Raw genomic sequence first — 15,816 nt, forward strand, 5'->3', positions numbered from 1 at the left:
GATGGTCTCATGACACGATCCTTTTATTTTTTGTATTTTGTGTCTGGTGTTTTGAATTTTATGTGAAATTGTAGGTTTGATCTTTGACCTCTGTTTACTATAATACTGATTTGCCACTAATTTGATAGCAAGCCATAGGGATCTACTGTAAACACGCTGCTCACTTTACACAGCTCTGTTTTACTCTTAAGTGAAGAAATGTGTGTGTAGAATATAATTGAGAGACTTGCAGAAGTAACAAAAACCACATAAACTTTCCAACTTCCCAGGTAGCAGTCCGATTACTATAATCCCTTTTTGTGATGTAAGAACCTATTGAGAGGAAGTCAGCAATGTAAATAGGTAGAGCCTAGCATTTAGTTTTAGTGCGGTCAACGTGTTCATCCTGAAATGGGGAAGTAAAGCATGGACCACACAGCTCTGCCTAAGCACGCTAAGCTACGAACCGGGAGAAGCCTGGTCACGGGTGTGCCCAGTGTGACCCAGTGGTACAGCACGGGAGAGTGATGACGGGAGAGTGGCTAACCTTGGCATCGGTAGCTGAGAGGAGCCTGCCCTCCTGTGTGGTGATATGCCCACGATTTTTTCTTTCCCAGTTATCAGACTTTCCAAAGAAGACTGTGCTTAGATCCCAACCCTGTAGTCAACAGAGGGTGAGGAGATGCTCCACTACAGAATTTCCCTCCTCGTGGCTGTACCCGAGGGCACAGGCCCGGAAGAGATGGAGTAGCAGTGGCCTCAAGAAGATGAAATGTGGCCAGGAAAATGCTGGGGGACAAAAGCGCTATCGTCCTCTTTCTCTGTGCTGTGTAAGCTGCCGGTGAGTTGCCAGCATGAGGAGTAAAACAGGCACAGCACAGATTCCAATCTTCAATTCTTGTGGACTTGTTTCCGACGTGCCCAGTTTTATTGGTCATCCTATGAATCTGAGCGTCAGATGAAAACAGAGTCCTTGGGACACTTTGAGTCAACTGAAATAGACATGCTATCCAAAAGATGTTTGTCGTGTTCAACCTGGTCCACCTTTTCTGCTTCATCTCATTTCCCTCCTTTCTTTTTCATCTCATTTCTCCTAATCATATACAAAGATGGCGTGAAAGTGAAATTATCTATTTATCCCAAAAACATTTACCAAATCTCCTTCTTCTTTGTGCACAACCAAGATCTTAGGGAAGAGAGAAAAATGTACGGTGCATAGGCATCCCGTACAAGAGATGCGCTCTGCTGGAGCTGCAGAATACGTACTAGTGTGTGGTTGTTAAAGGAGCTCACTCTTGTCTCAGTGTAAATACCCATACGTTGAGTGATGTCACAAAGCCACCAGAAGTAATTCTTAACACCATAAATTACCTTAATACTCAAACACAAACAAAACAAAACCATGCAGAATTCTAAGAGCGATATCAACAGCATCTGCAGGCGTAGAGGAGCCCTGAGGGTGGGAATTCAGGACCATTTGCTAACAGAGACCAAACTAGAACTTGAAAGCTGCCACTGAGCTGGAAAAGTGGGAGATGTGCTTGTGGAAGAACGCTAACCTGAAGAAAACGCTCCGTGAACACTTTCGGATGCTTCAAGGGACATGAAGTTCGGCCCTGACTCAGCCGAGCATGCTGCCTACTTTTAGCAAGTCCGTTCAGCTATCGCTGTGTGCGTCTGGGACTGGGGCTTCCAACAGCTCCCCAGCTTGTAGTAGGGGTGCTGCACTGACCAAATGAGGCGATGCACACGGAAAAGGCTAAGGACAGCAGCATAAGGGACAGATTAGAGCACACCAGAAATTCCATCCCGGGTTTGACTTTAATTCCTTAAGTAATAAGAAGTCGCTGAAGATCTTTGAAGAGGCGAGTGAACGACATGATGAACAAGGTGTAAGGAATTTAATTCTCTTCTCCAGCCCCCTGCCATCGCCCGGCAATCAGTCTCTCTTCTCTGCTGACAATTCTCTGTGATGTCAATTCAACATCTCCTGCAGGCTCTGGGAGGAGAATCCATCCCAGCTTGGGAAGAAGGGCCTTGTGTGCCTTGAAGTCCTCGTGTTACGTAAATCAAAGGCCGCCAAGGCTCGCTCCCTCCACTCACTGGGGCGTGTCTATTGTTTGGAACTCATTCCACATTCATCCACGTTTCAAGACTCTGCATACTGTGTACAGTGCATCCTTGTACTGTACCACCAGAAAGCATCCTTGTTTTATGATGTGCCGTGTCGGGCCAGACAGACTTAAAACTCATTAGGCCCCTCCCTTCTCATGGCCCTCCCTTGCTGAATTCAAAACACTTCTAAGCCCCGAAAATCTTGATATTATCCCCCTTTTGAGATGAATATGTTTCTAAGTATGTTTACTCCTTTTTACATTTTAATGTCACTGAACCACTGAGCTACTAAGTTTCTATGACGCCTATCATGCAGCTGAGTTTAGCGATGACTCATCCTACTGCACTGAGTTGAAACACCAGTAAACCTCCACAGCTCTTCTTACAATATTTTCCAGGGAACTGTATTGGTCTCGCTGATAAAGCCCTGGGATAAAGGTCTGGGAAGTGGGAGGCAAGGCCCTGGGTTCTGTCCTCAGCTCTGAAAAGTAAAACAAAGAAAGAAAGAAAGAAAGAAAGAAAGAAAGAAAGAAAGAAAGAAAGAAAGATCATATTTTCCAATTTAGCTGTTTTTTTTTTCTTTACTTAAAACAATTGCGAGATTTAAAGAGACTTGCAGTTAATACCTAAAGTCTTTCCAAACGTCCTTAGTATGTTCTTTGTTTTGTTTTCTGGGGAAAGGTATCTCTAGTTGGATCAGGCTGGCCTTAAGCCACAACTCTTCTCCTTCAGCCTCCCAAGTACAAGGGCTGTAGATGTGTGTCACTACAGTCCACCCTGTTAGAACTTGTGACCTTTCGTTCCTAGTGAGTGAGTGAGTGAGTGAGCCAGCCAATAAACAAGTGAGCCAATGAGTGAATTTAATGGATCTGGGAAGGTGTTGTCTCTGTGTTATGTGTAGTTCAGTAGTCAAGAAAGTGTTCCTATATTATGAAGTAATGAACATGTTCAAGACGCTGCCATACTTTCTTCATCGCAACTATTTGACTCTGATGTTACAGCGTGACGACAGCCACATATAGAATAAAAATGACAGGCATAACTAAACTCCAAGAAAACATTTTACAAATTAGGCGGTGCTTCAGAGGACTAGGCCCACGGGCTGGACCAGTCAGATTGTTCTCAAACATCAATGCACTCCAGGATTGCTTGAGTTACATGTAACCAAACCGAACCAAACCAAACCAAACCAAACAAAACAAAAACCCAAACCTTAGCTCCTGTTTCGGAGGGCTTGGGTAAGGTTGAGGTTCCCCTATTACTTCTTATGCAAATGTCACTTGAGATCTTCTGTTCTTCCCCCACCCCCATTAAATCACAACTCCAATGTCCTATGTCTACTGTTGAATTTTTGATACAACATTAATATAAAGGCATATTTATACAAGAGACTCAAAGTTCCATCAAAGAGGATTAGCACATATTAAATGGGAAAAAATAGTTTCTCTTTTCTAGAAAATTGGGGGCCCAATGATTTTGCTCCACAATTGTAGCTAGCATCAATTTCTGAAAATCATTTAAATGGCCATGTTTAAATAAATCATAGAACTATAGCTGGAGCCAAGTATTTTGGATTTAGTCTGTAAGGAGTAAATTGAATTTAAATAATCCCAACTAACTTTGAAAGTTTGTTAGCCTTTCGGTCTGTAGGGCAGTTTACTGCTCTGGTTATTAAAATTATCATAACCAAAAACTTACTTAATAACGAGAGCTTTGCAGCCCATAAAATACCCACATTGTTTTAGCATAGCATCGGTTGATACTTTGTAAATTTGGGTCCAGACGTTTTTTCAAAAGCTTGTTGAAAGCTCCTCAGCAGAGCAATGAAAAGATAGAAAATACTTTTCTCCATATAGAAATTGAAAGGAGCCTGGGTCCCGCCCTGCACAAAAGCATTTCTCATATGGAGAAAAGACAGTCAAATTATAAACAGATGGACAATCACATGACAATCAATTAAAATATATCAGGTGAGGTCTGGTTCCAAATTTGAATTCCTTTTTGTTGGCTCACACCATCGGCTCCCTAACAGTGGGATGTGCTGCTATGTGGAGCCATCCCCTCTGGTCCACACCCATCCTCCCAGCCCAGATAACAGAGGCGGAGATGCTGGTGAGCTGAAAACTTGGCATCTGAGGGGCCTGCTTTAGTGTTCAGGGCATCTGCCAGCTGCTGGTGATGGATGGGAGCGGGACCACAGCCCTTCTTCTGCTGGATGAGTTTTCATTTGGTGCTCCTGTTATTCAGTTCAAAACGAATCGTTTAACATCTTTATTCTCTTCTGCCTTTTAACAGCCTGCTGCCCGTCAAGCATGTTGTATAAGTGGAGCTGGGTTTTAATTTTCATTTCTTTGTATTTATATTTTGAGAAAGGAAAGGGAAAGAATTAGGTTTTTAAAATCGGAACTTAATTTTTGACTTTCAACAGTGAATCGGTGAACGTAGCTGTATGAGTTATCTCATATCCCTGGAATTCAATTATTTAAAAATGGAAAATAACGCTTTCTGATGTGTTTAATTGAGACAATAAACAGGTTAATCTTGGCTGCAAGGCAGTTGGACACTGAAACACAGGAAATTCAATAATCTGATATTTTAAATTGTTTTTGTAAGTGATACAAAGCTGTTTTAAATATGTGGTTAATGAGGCAAGACTTCCGTGCCTGTATAATTAAGAAATGATTTTTTTTATATTTTCATTTGGCAGGAATAACCTGACTTATAAATGAATACTTAATAACTTAATAACATAACAGTTCTTGTTATGTGTCCTAATCCTCTCACAACCCTGAACACCCCCTCTAATGATGACACGCTTAGCACTCCTTGGTTTTTACTTGAAAAAGCTGCCAGTCCTCAGACTGTCCTCACAAATGGGAAAGCTAGTGACTTCGCCGTGTTGTTTAACGTAAGGTAAGCCACGCTCGGATCGTGAGTGAAGCCAGAGACGATGCCTAACAACCTTTCTAGGCTACAAACAAAGAGTCCGTGCACACCAGAGCTTTTGATCTTGCACAGCCCATCCTACTCCAGAACTGATTTTTGAGACATCAGACAGAAAGATAAAATGCTCTTCTTTGATGGGAAGTTCCCCCACAGCAAAGGACTAACGCCTTGATTCCCAGAGTCAGTGCACTATTGAACTGTCTGACCTCTGCAGTCTGGCGACTGTGGCAGTGCATTCCCCCAGACCATGGTCTCTGGATGCCTCTTTGTTTTCAGATCAACTTCTAGGCGAGGCTTCTCTCACACCGCAACCGAAAACGCTGCACATTCATCTCGTGTTGTATGTGCTGCCCCCTCCCCTCTGATCACTTTGGATTTCTAAGTTGAATGGCGAATTCCTTCTTTGTTTCACTCACTCGTAAAGTGGAAGGCTCTGTCGGTTGTTGCTTGTTTTCTGCTGAAGGTTTTTCTCCTCAAGAGCAGCACAGGCGCTCCCTCAGAAAGCTTTTTAGAGTCCATGTCTAAAGGGAAACCGAATAAAGCATAAGAGCTGGTTTGTCTCAAAGGAAGATTTTTTTTTCATATAAATATATTCTTTTCTTCTTTTATTTGTCCAACAAGCATGGATGAAATAAATAAACAAGGTTCCCCTCTGTTCTGAAATAAGGCAAGAGGACTCACCAAGACTCAGGGGAACCTGTGTCCTCTATTCTGTCTTCTTCAGCGAGGCATCATTTGGGAGGTGTAACCATAGCTACCCAAATCCTAGTCATCCTTTGATTCCCACCTCAAGTTCTCCATCCACTAATTAGTGTTGTCTCTTCAACGCAATTATCTTCTTCTGACCACATATTGCTAACAGTCTGATTTCACCATCTGTTGCATCTGTTGTTTCCATGTTGATTTTTCTTCCATGTTCTGCTGCCCCTTAGACTTCTCCATTTTTTGGCAGCTCCTCCTCTTCTTCTTCTTCCTATTTTTTTCAGCCCCCACGTTCCTTCACAGTAATGTATCTTGCTATGTCGTGTCCACTCCATTCATGGTTTCATTTACATCTGTGAGTTCACAACAGTCTCATTATGGACAGCCTTATCCACGTCGCTAACCCAGGCTCCACCAGGAAACCACCTCATCTACCAGGAAATAGATAGAACATCCAGAAGGCAAAGTCATTGCTTCTTCTGTGTCCCTACCTCTTCCCACCTTACCATGCTCACCCAAGCCAGACTCTCAAGGCCATCTTTGCTTTCCCCCTCCTTTACTTGGTCCCATTCCAATGACTAGCCAAGACTTACGGATTTGTCCACATGGCTTCATTTCCAGAGCATCACCATAGATAACTAAGTCTTTCTCCCTTCCAGCCAGCCCCTCCACCAATCCTTCATGTGTGTCCCTTGAAGCCAGGCACTCAAATGGTAACAAAGCAAAGAGGCCAGGCAAGGACTCGGCCATGGGCTGAGGGCACAGTGTTCAAGGAGAGGCAGAGCAGGAGGATGGTGGGTTTTATTTTTTTTTAATTTTTTTGTTAATTTATTCTTGTTACATTTCAATGGTTATCCCATCCCTTGTATCCTCCCATTCTTCCCTCCCTCCCAGTTTCCCCTTATTCCTCTCCCTTATGACTGTTCCTGAGGGGGATTTCTTCCCCCTGTATATGCTCATACGGTATCAACTCTCTTCTGGGTAACCTGCTATCCTTCTTCTGAGTGCCACCAGGTCTCCCCCTCCAGGGGACATGGTCAAATATGAGGAACCAGAGTCCATGTGAAAGTCATACCCCACTCTCCACTCAAGTGTGGAGACTGTTCTGACCATTGGCTAGATCTGGGTAGGGGCTTAAAGTTTACCGCCTGTGTTGTCCTTGGCTGGTGCCTTAGTTTGAGCAGGACCCCTGGGCCCAAATCGGCCTATCATAATGTTCTACTTGTAGGTTTCTAGGACCCTCCGGATCCTTCTACTTTGCTATTCTCCCATGCTTCTCTCAGCTAGAGTCCCAATAGAATGTTCTCCCCTCTGTCCCAGTTTCCTGGTAAGTGAAGGCTTTCATGTCAGCCTTATTCATAATAGCCAGAACATGGAAACAGCCTAAGTGTCCCTCAGTAGAAGAATGGATAAAGAAACTGTGGTACATATACACTATGGAATTCTACTCAGCCATTAAAAACAAGGAATTCCTGAAATTTGTGGACAAATGGATTGAGCTAGAAATGATCATAATGAGTGAGTTAACCCAGAAGCAGAAAGAGTCAAATGGTATGTACTCACTTATATCTGCATACTAGCCCAAGGGGATGGTGGGTTTTAAATACATGGAGGGAGGGAGGGAGGGAGGGAGGGAGGGAGGGGGAGATGGAGGGAGGGAGGGAGGGAGGGGGAGAGGGAGACAGAGACATACCTTGAAAGCTAAGGAGGGAAAGCAGATATAGACCAGATTTTGGAAGGGGGTAGAAAATATTTGCCTCAAATTTATTCTACCTTATCTCTATCTATTTTTTAAAAATTATTTCTTTATTTATTTTGTATATATGAGTGCTCTACCTGTATGTACACCCGCATGCCAGAATAGACCATCAGATCACATTACAGATGGTTGTGAGCCACCATGTGGTTGCTGAGAATTGAACTCAGGGCCTCTGGAAGAGCAGCCAGTGCTCTTAACCACTGAGCCATCTCTCCAGCCCCCTCTCCATCTATCTTATCCACAGCAATAAAAGTCCTCGAAATCTAAAATTCCAAATGGTGGTCACTTTATTCTAGCATTTATTGTCAGAATAACAGTTCTCAGATTGGCAGAGTAGGGTGTCTACGCAGTACTGACTGGAATGAAAATCTAGATCCAATTTAAGTTTTTTATGAGAATAATAATTATTATCAATCTCAAAATAGCCTCCTGATTAGAGTAATTGTGCATATTTATCCAAAAATGCACCAGGTTTTATAAATGCAGGTAAACATTTATTCTTTCCCAGAGGAAACAAAATCAAGGGGATGTTTTGTGTAATAATTCACATCTCCTGCATCCTGATATGAAACTTTTAGTATCTGACGGCGTTTTGAAGAGATTGGTGCACTAGAGGGACAGTGCCGATGGTGAAATGCTGGATGCTCGAATACGAGGACCCACATTTCCCGCTCAGCTGAGCTTGGTGGTGTTAGACTATAATCCAAGCTTTGGGAAGACAGGAACAGGAAGATTTCCTGGAGCTTCCTGGTTGGTGGTTCTAACACAATCAGAAAACTACAGGCTCTGCAAGAAACCTTACCTCAGAGAAACAAAGTAGAGAGTCATGGAGGAAGATACGTGATGTGTCTCTATCCCCAACACAAGTGCACACTCTGCACATACATACACAAACATGCACACGAACACACACACATGCATGTAAATAAGATAAAATTAAGTTAAGATATTATTGGCATCAGAGTCAAGACATGGAAAACAGACCATTAGAAGTTTATGAATATCTTTACTTCCAGATCCTTAGAAGAAAATTACAGATGAAAGTACTTTTATTTTGAGCAGAGGTTTTTATTTTATTCTATTTTTCCACCTGCAGTTTCCAAGCTTTTGGTGAGATGTAAAATCAATTTAATGGGCACAACCAACATTTTAAAAAATGTAATAGAATAAAAATCTTCAGACAAAATGAGTGTTGCTTTTGATAGCAGGCAACACAGATGAGAAAGACAGTTCTCTGAAACTTCAGTTGGATCGATGTGTCTGCATGCACATGTGCACTCAGTCACAGTGCCCACTGCTTTTTTCTGCATGCTGTAGGAAAAGAAAACACGAGCCAGGCAGTGGTGGCGCATGCCTTTAATCCCAGCACTTGGGAGGGAGAAGCAGGCGGATCACTGTGAGTTCGAGGCCAGCCTGGTCTACAAAGCGAGTCCAGGATAGTCAAGGCTACACAGAGAAACCCTGTCTCGAAAATCCAAAAAGTAATTAATTAATTAATTAATTAATTAAAACAGGGAAAGGAAAACACATGTCTAATGTAATACACTATTCTTGTTGTAATGTTTTAAAGAAAAAAGAAGAATGAGCCGTCAAATGGCTCTGCCTCCCACTGCCCTACGCACAGCTGAAGAACAGTTCAAATATTGTCTTTACAACAATGGCCAATGTCTGCTCTCTGCTCCACGTTCAGGGTGTTGCCAATGCTAATGCTACTCAAAGTGCGATTCCTGGACCCTAAACATTCCAGAACTCTCTTAAAGGACTCAGCAAGTCCAAAGTATTCCCATGATCAGACTAGGAAATCACGTGCTTTTGGAGTGTTCTGCCATTAGTGTTGGTGGAGAAAATGGAAAAAATGAGCAAGACTCCTGGGTAACATGAATAGAATAGAGCACCAGCTAGGATGAGGGAAGAGAAGCACGCTAGCAGTCACTGTTTCTATACTCACTAGGGTCTATGTCTATGTCACTGAAAGCCATTGTTTTCCTCACTGAGGTCAGTGTACATGTCACTGGCAGTCACTGTGTGCTCGCAACAGTCAGCGTACATGTCACTGGATACGCTCACTATCAGGTAAGCACTGATTTTTCTCCCTGTGTCAATTCAGTTAATAATGGCAATGATTAAGCAATAAACATTTATTTATTCTGTTAGGTGTTTACCTTGGAGCACTATTCTAGGTGAGAAAACAAGATTCACAGAGACAAGGCACCAAAGAGCATGCACAGATGCGCAACTTGGTCTTCATGTGGGTCCCCCAACAACTGGGACAGGTCTCTCTCTCACTCTGATGCCTCCCTTTGGATCTCATTCCCCTAACGGGGTTGCCTTCCTGGCCTCTGTGGGAGAGGATGCGCCTAGCTCTGCATTGACTTCATGTGCCAGGGCAGGTTGGTATCCATGGGGGACCCACCCCTTCTCTGAGTAGAGGGGAAAATGGCAGAAGGGTGTGTGAGAAGGCTTGGCAGAGGGGCGGGGGACTGCAATCACCATGTAAAGTGAATACATTAATTAATTTAAAAAAGGAATTCTCGTGAAGACCTTGATATATAATAGTTATGGAAAATGATGCTGTTCTCTGAGGTGCGAGCTTAACTGCTTGCTTTTGGTGGAACTCCTTCTTCACGTGAAAGCAAAAGATGTTAATCAGAAATGAGCATTTGGCAGATCCTTTCTCTAAAGTGAACAAAATGAAACTATCACTTCACAGAACACAATCCCAAGTATTTATTGCCAATAATAAAATTCCAGCTTTCAAATGAAAATGAGAATCTGGGAAACTTGACAGTACACCAATACCTAAAGAATTTATGATGAAATCCGTGATGATAATAATGAAAGTGATTACTTGGTCCTGATACGTGTCAGCATTTGGAAGTTCTGCATAACTTAGGGGATCGATAGTTTCCAAATGCTCAGTGCATGATAGAGCAAGGCTTTTAAATGCTCAGTGCTAGACATCAGTGCATGATAGAGCAAGGCTTTTCAATGCTCAGGATGGCAAAAGGTTATGTGCATGGCTTCAAAAACTTTAGGAAAACTGCTGCTTTCAGAGCTTTTGTGTCAAATCTAAAATGGATAATCAAAATTATCCTTTAAATGCTTTTACAATACTCCTCTCTGTTCCAGTTACAGATTTGTGTGAGGCAAAATTTTCTTCAACTACTTCAACCAAAACAACGTCTCCCATAAGATTGGCTGCAGAAGCTGGGCTGGGGCTGCAGCTGCTTCTCATTAAGCTAGACATTAAAGAACCTTATAAAATATAAAACAATGTCACACTTCTTTCTCCCTGATATTTTCATTAAAAGCATCTTATCCATTTTACTATAGAATAATCTTATGATTTCAATTAAGAAATGAAATATAGCATATAGACAGTCTCGGGTTCTTCAGTAATTGCTGACCCAAATGTTTGAAAATCATTTCCCTAGAGCTAATTCAGTTCCCTTTTCAGATGTCACCAATTAGGAGAGTACAGATTACATATTTGAACCTTCTTCCCGAATCAATAATCAATTGTCTATTTAAGAAAAACTTGCTAAAAAGCTGTTGCTCGAGGATATTTGAACCCATTTCTGAATTTTAAGGAAATGAATCTCATAGCTGACAAATATATTTGTGTTCAAAAGAAAAGCTTTGTTTACTCTCCAGTTGACCCTGGGTTCACCTGACTACCACAGAACCTTTAGTCATCAATGGAAGCCACAATTCTAACCCGGCGCTTTAAGTCAGCCCTGTGCTCTCAGATGTGTATCACAGACTGCGCAAAATACCTACCCTTGGAAGGTTTTCTCGATGAAATGCTAGTTTCAAGAACCTTGATGTCCATCCTCAGATCCTTCCAGAACAGGCGTTATCCTGTAGGGAAAGTTCGTATGAAGTTAACATGACTTAATTACGTTCATCACACTAAACATCAAATTTTGTGTCAATGATACATGGCACTTGGAGCTTATTTTACAAACATGAACTAATTAACCTGCAAAACATCCAGAAGAGGCAGGACAAAATGATATATGAGCTGACAACCTAATTATGTCTAATTAATCAGAAGATTTTCCCCCTTCCCAGTGGTTTTCTATTGCCAATTCAGAGAAGGGGCCTGTTAAGCTGTTAAAGCAGACACGGAAATCGACTCTATTCCTTCTAGAACTCTTGCTGCAGACAAACTACAGTCATTTCCTGATGGAACCAAACAACCTGTACCATTTTGCAACATTCCATAGAAACTCACATTTTAAGGCAGATTTCTGCCTTAAATATTCTTGCTTCTTTTCTTTTCTTTCTTTTCTTTCTTTTTTCTTTTTTTTTGGGGGGGGGGGCAGGGGGTAAAGAAATTTTAATCCAGCAACATAGCTGCTCTGGCAAGGGATCACATTGGAAAACTTAGGTCTGTGTGATCCAGCTGGAATGCAGACACCCCTAGCCCCTTTGACTCCTCCGGCTGGAATATAGCCAGGCCCTTAGAACTCACCTTTAATCCTTAACAGTGTAGGTAAAGTTAGTTGGTAGAAGGAAGCAGCCATGTTTGAAAGTGACATCTAATTGAGGGGCATACAAAGTAAGGAATCAGAGAAATATTTGACAGACTGAGTCAGAGAAAGGATACACCCAACTCTCACAATAAAAGACATGAGACAGAGTCTACTTGAGAGCAGAGAAGGGAGAGAGAGTCGGTCAGCTGGGAGTTAAGTCAGTTCACAGTGAGATCAGTTGAACTGAGTTTCCGTGGTGTGGAATTCAGTGAGTCGGTCGGTCAGGTGAAAGGCAGTGGGGGAGTCAGTAGAGAGGCATCGCGGTGGAGTTGAGCTGGTGGCAGTTTGGTTGATGCCCGTTCAGAGGCAGCTTTACCGAGAGAGTCGTGCAGAGATAGGTTGTAGAGAGAGAAGAAACTAGGCACAGGTGAAGGCAGAACAAGCCAGAGAATGATGAGGCAGATGAGAACATACTGTCAAAGTCAGGGTGAGGCCAGAGCAATTCTGTCAGAAGCTGGGAGAATCCAGTTTGAATCAGCCAACTTGGAGTTTTGAGCCAGAACAGCTAAGTTGATCCAGCCAGCAAGAGTTCAGAAAGGGCTAGAAAGGGCGAGTCTACTCAGCAGTAAGTCTCAGAGGCTAAAAACATTTTAGGCCTTGATTAGATTGTATGGAGGCTAGAAGCTTCCAGGAGTAGGCCTAGGCTGAAAGACAGAGGCAGCAAGCCTCTGAGAAGACAATTACATCTGGAGAATTAAAGTCGCTTTTACACTTTTTTAATTCTCAAGTCGTTTTAGATGTTACCCCATTGCTTTCACCAACCTTCCTCCCCAGCCCTCTTTTCCCTTTAAAACATCTTTTCAATGTAAGGATACTTAGAGACAGAGTCCATTATCCTAAACTTTGTAATTAGTAGGCCAAGCTTCTCTCTCTCTCCCTGTTTTCTTTTCTTGCTATCCCCTTCTCTTGAGTCCTTAAGTTCCCTCAACTTCTTGATCCTGTCCCATTTCTCATTCCTCATGAAGCTCACTTCTTTTTCATCTGAGACGCACACTTGATCTTTCTTCTGCCACAGGATCCTTGAAAATGCTTTGCCACATCTTAAAACATTGCTAGAAAAGGTACTGTTAAGTGGGCTGTTAACATTTATGTGTGTGTGGGGGGGGTGATATTGCATAATTATGTTTTTAAATGCCTAGGTTATTTCTGAAATGGGAAATAATTTTTATGTAGGTGCTTTGTTGAAACAGAACCAAGTAAGGAGTGGGTGAGTGTCGGTATGCGTATGTGTATTCGCATATATGTATATGTGGGTGTGTTCATGTATATTGGACATGTCTTTCTTAACTTTTCTGCTGCTGCGAAAAAAAAACACCATAGCAACTCAGAAGGGTGAGTTTAATTTGGCTTATGGCTCAGGGACAAGAGTCTAACATGGCCTGGAAATGGCTGGCAGAAGCAAGCATGGCAGCAGAAGCAGGAAGCTGAGAGCTCATATCTTCAACTGTAAACAGGAAGCTGAGTACAAACCAGAAGTGACAAGGCTATAAACCCTCAAAGCTCACCCCATCAACGTACTTCCTCCAGCTAGCCTGCACCTCTTAAGCCTCCCCAAGTATTGTCACCTAGTAGGAACCAAGTGTTCAAATACCCTAGAGCCTATGAGGGCATTTCTTATTCAAACCACTGCAGATTAATTTAAGGAACTGGCTTACACAGCTCAGGAGATCTTACATGTAAAACATGTGGGGCAAGATAGAAGGCTGGCCACTCTGACCAAAGTTGATGTTGTAATTTTGAATCTGAAGGCAGAGTGCTCTGAAGGCCATGCCTACATCATGAAGGGTAATTGGCATCACTTACAGTCTACTGGTTCAGTGTAACTTGACAGCATCGTGCAAACAACTCAATACCTTAAACAAGGTGACAAATAAACTAGCATCACAAGAAGCCACCTGGGAAAGCAGCGATGGTGACTTGTTTGGTGGTCCTCATAGCTACCAGCCCAGCCTCGCCAGCCAACATTGCCTCACTCTTTTCTTGACAGTGAAACTAATGATCAAATGCTACAGTTGTGTTTCCAATAAAGTTGTGGGCTCAGGAGACAATATTTCTCTCACATTTCTTGTAACTTCATATAAATGCAAATTTTTTCACTTAATATTGGCTTAAGTGCTCTGTCCCATTGTCACACTGCGTGCCCTGATGTGTAGCTCATGAAAACAGAGGCATCATACTTCCACCAAGTAGTTTCAGGCTAAACACGGTGTATGAATCTCAATAAATACTTATCGATTGAAGCAGAATTTCCAGCCAGTAAATTATTTTGTTTAAAATATGACAAAATACAACAGGGGGGAAATTAGCATTTATTCCCAGACACTGAATACAATGTGCTTCTTGTATTTTTACTTTTCCATGTCCAGTGTTGAGGGTGAGGTTAGAATGAGTTGCCTCCCCAGGTGAAGTAAGCTCCTCAGTAACCAAGGGCAAGTTAAAATGACTGCACTTGCAGGGAACACATTCTAGGAAGAATTTATTTTTAAAAGGAAGGACACAATTAGACAATGAAATGAAAAGCCCTAGCTGGGTGTGGTGGCGCACGCCTTTAATCCCAGCACTTGGGAGGTCGAAGCAGTCAGATTGCTGTGAGTTCAAGGCCAGCCTGGTCTACAAAGTAAGTCTAGGACAGCCAAGGCTACACAGAGAAACCCTGCCTTGAAAAATGGGGGTGCGGGGAGCAAAGAAAAGCCCTTTTGACAAGTTCTCTGTGCAGGCAATAAAGCCTTAAGGCTTTAAGGGAAGGTTGGTGTTCATTTTACAAGGTAAGTAGACAGAAGAATCTAAGAATAAGTACAAGTCTAAGAACTGTGGTTTTCCAATAAAAATTACTCACAGCTTCTCTGAAGCCCTGAAACTATTTTCCTACTTCATCATCTGATACAATTTTTTAAACATCTGATTTGTTCCAAACTGATATTTCAACAGAGTATAAATTATACCACTTAGAATTTGATAGCGCTGGTGAAAATTTAAAGTTATTATAAAAATAAGTGATGGATTAGCTTCAGGGAAGGCAGAAAGTGCCTGGACCACAAGCATCCAAATACTTAGTTTAAAAATGAGTAAGACTTAGTGACAACTTGGGTTCAGTAGGTAAAGATGTGGAAAGATGGCTTAACTGAGAAACCGAAACTTTGCTGTTTTATTATCTGAGATGGGGTAATTAGGACAGAGAAATATGTTGAGATATTTAATAAGGAGGGAAAGGCTAAGAGATGTTGAACGTGTTGAATTTAAATTGAAACAGGAAGTGCCCCGTAAACAGCTCTACAGGCAGACTAAGAATGCAGGTAAAAAATCAGAGTCAGAGCGGGAATTTCCAGCATCTTTCTTACAGGATTTCAATAAAGGACAAAGTGTTAACCATAATTATCCCTCATCACCGCCGTGCCCAAGTCACATGTGTGCTCTCCCAAACTCCAGCTGGATGACGTGATTTACAGACTCCCGTCTGAGACATGTGCTTGCTCCCCTCTAGCCTAGGATGCTGTTTCCCACTCCCCGTCCCAGGTCCCAACAACCCACATCCCAGCCTGCAGACTTCAGCTCTCACATTAGAAGCATGTTACTTACACACACACACACACACACACACACCACACACACCACACACACACACACCACACACACACACACACACACACACACACCACACACACACACACACACACACACCACACACACACACACACACACACACACCACACACACACACACACACACACACCACACACACACACACACACACACACCACACACACACACACCACACAC

At 42.4% G+C, this 15,816-nt stretch overlaps 2 long non-coding RNA genes across 2 annotated transcripts; one reads left to right on the forward strand and one right to left on the reverse strand.

The window, feature by feature from the left end:
- Positions 1-1,973: 1,973 nt before the first annotated feature.
- On the reverse strand, positions 1,974-11,624 carry LOC311578633. Its single transcript, XR_014772918.1, has 3 exons — positions 11,484-11,624; positions 11,282-11,362; positions 1,974-2,575 (listed from the first exon to the last, which is right to left on the reverse strand). It is a non-coding gene; the product is annotated as an uncharacterized lncRNA (long non-coding RNA).
- Positions 9,517-10,787, forward strand: LOC311578566. Its single transcript, XR_014772898.1, has 3 exons — positions 9,517-9,574; positions 9,656-9,891; positions 10,631-10,787. It is a non-coding gene; the product is annotated as an uncharacterized lncRNA (long non-coding RNA).
- Positions 11,625-15,816: the final 4,192 nt, after the last annotated feature.

The sequence above is a fragment of the Acomys minous genome, assembly GCF_964271855.1.
Source record: "Acomys minous genome assembly, chromosome: 12".
In the NCBI taxonomy this organism is placed as follows: Eukaryota; Metazoa; Chordata; class Mammalia; order Rodentia; family Muridae; genus Acomys; species Acomys minous.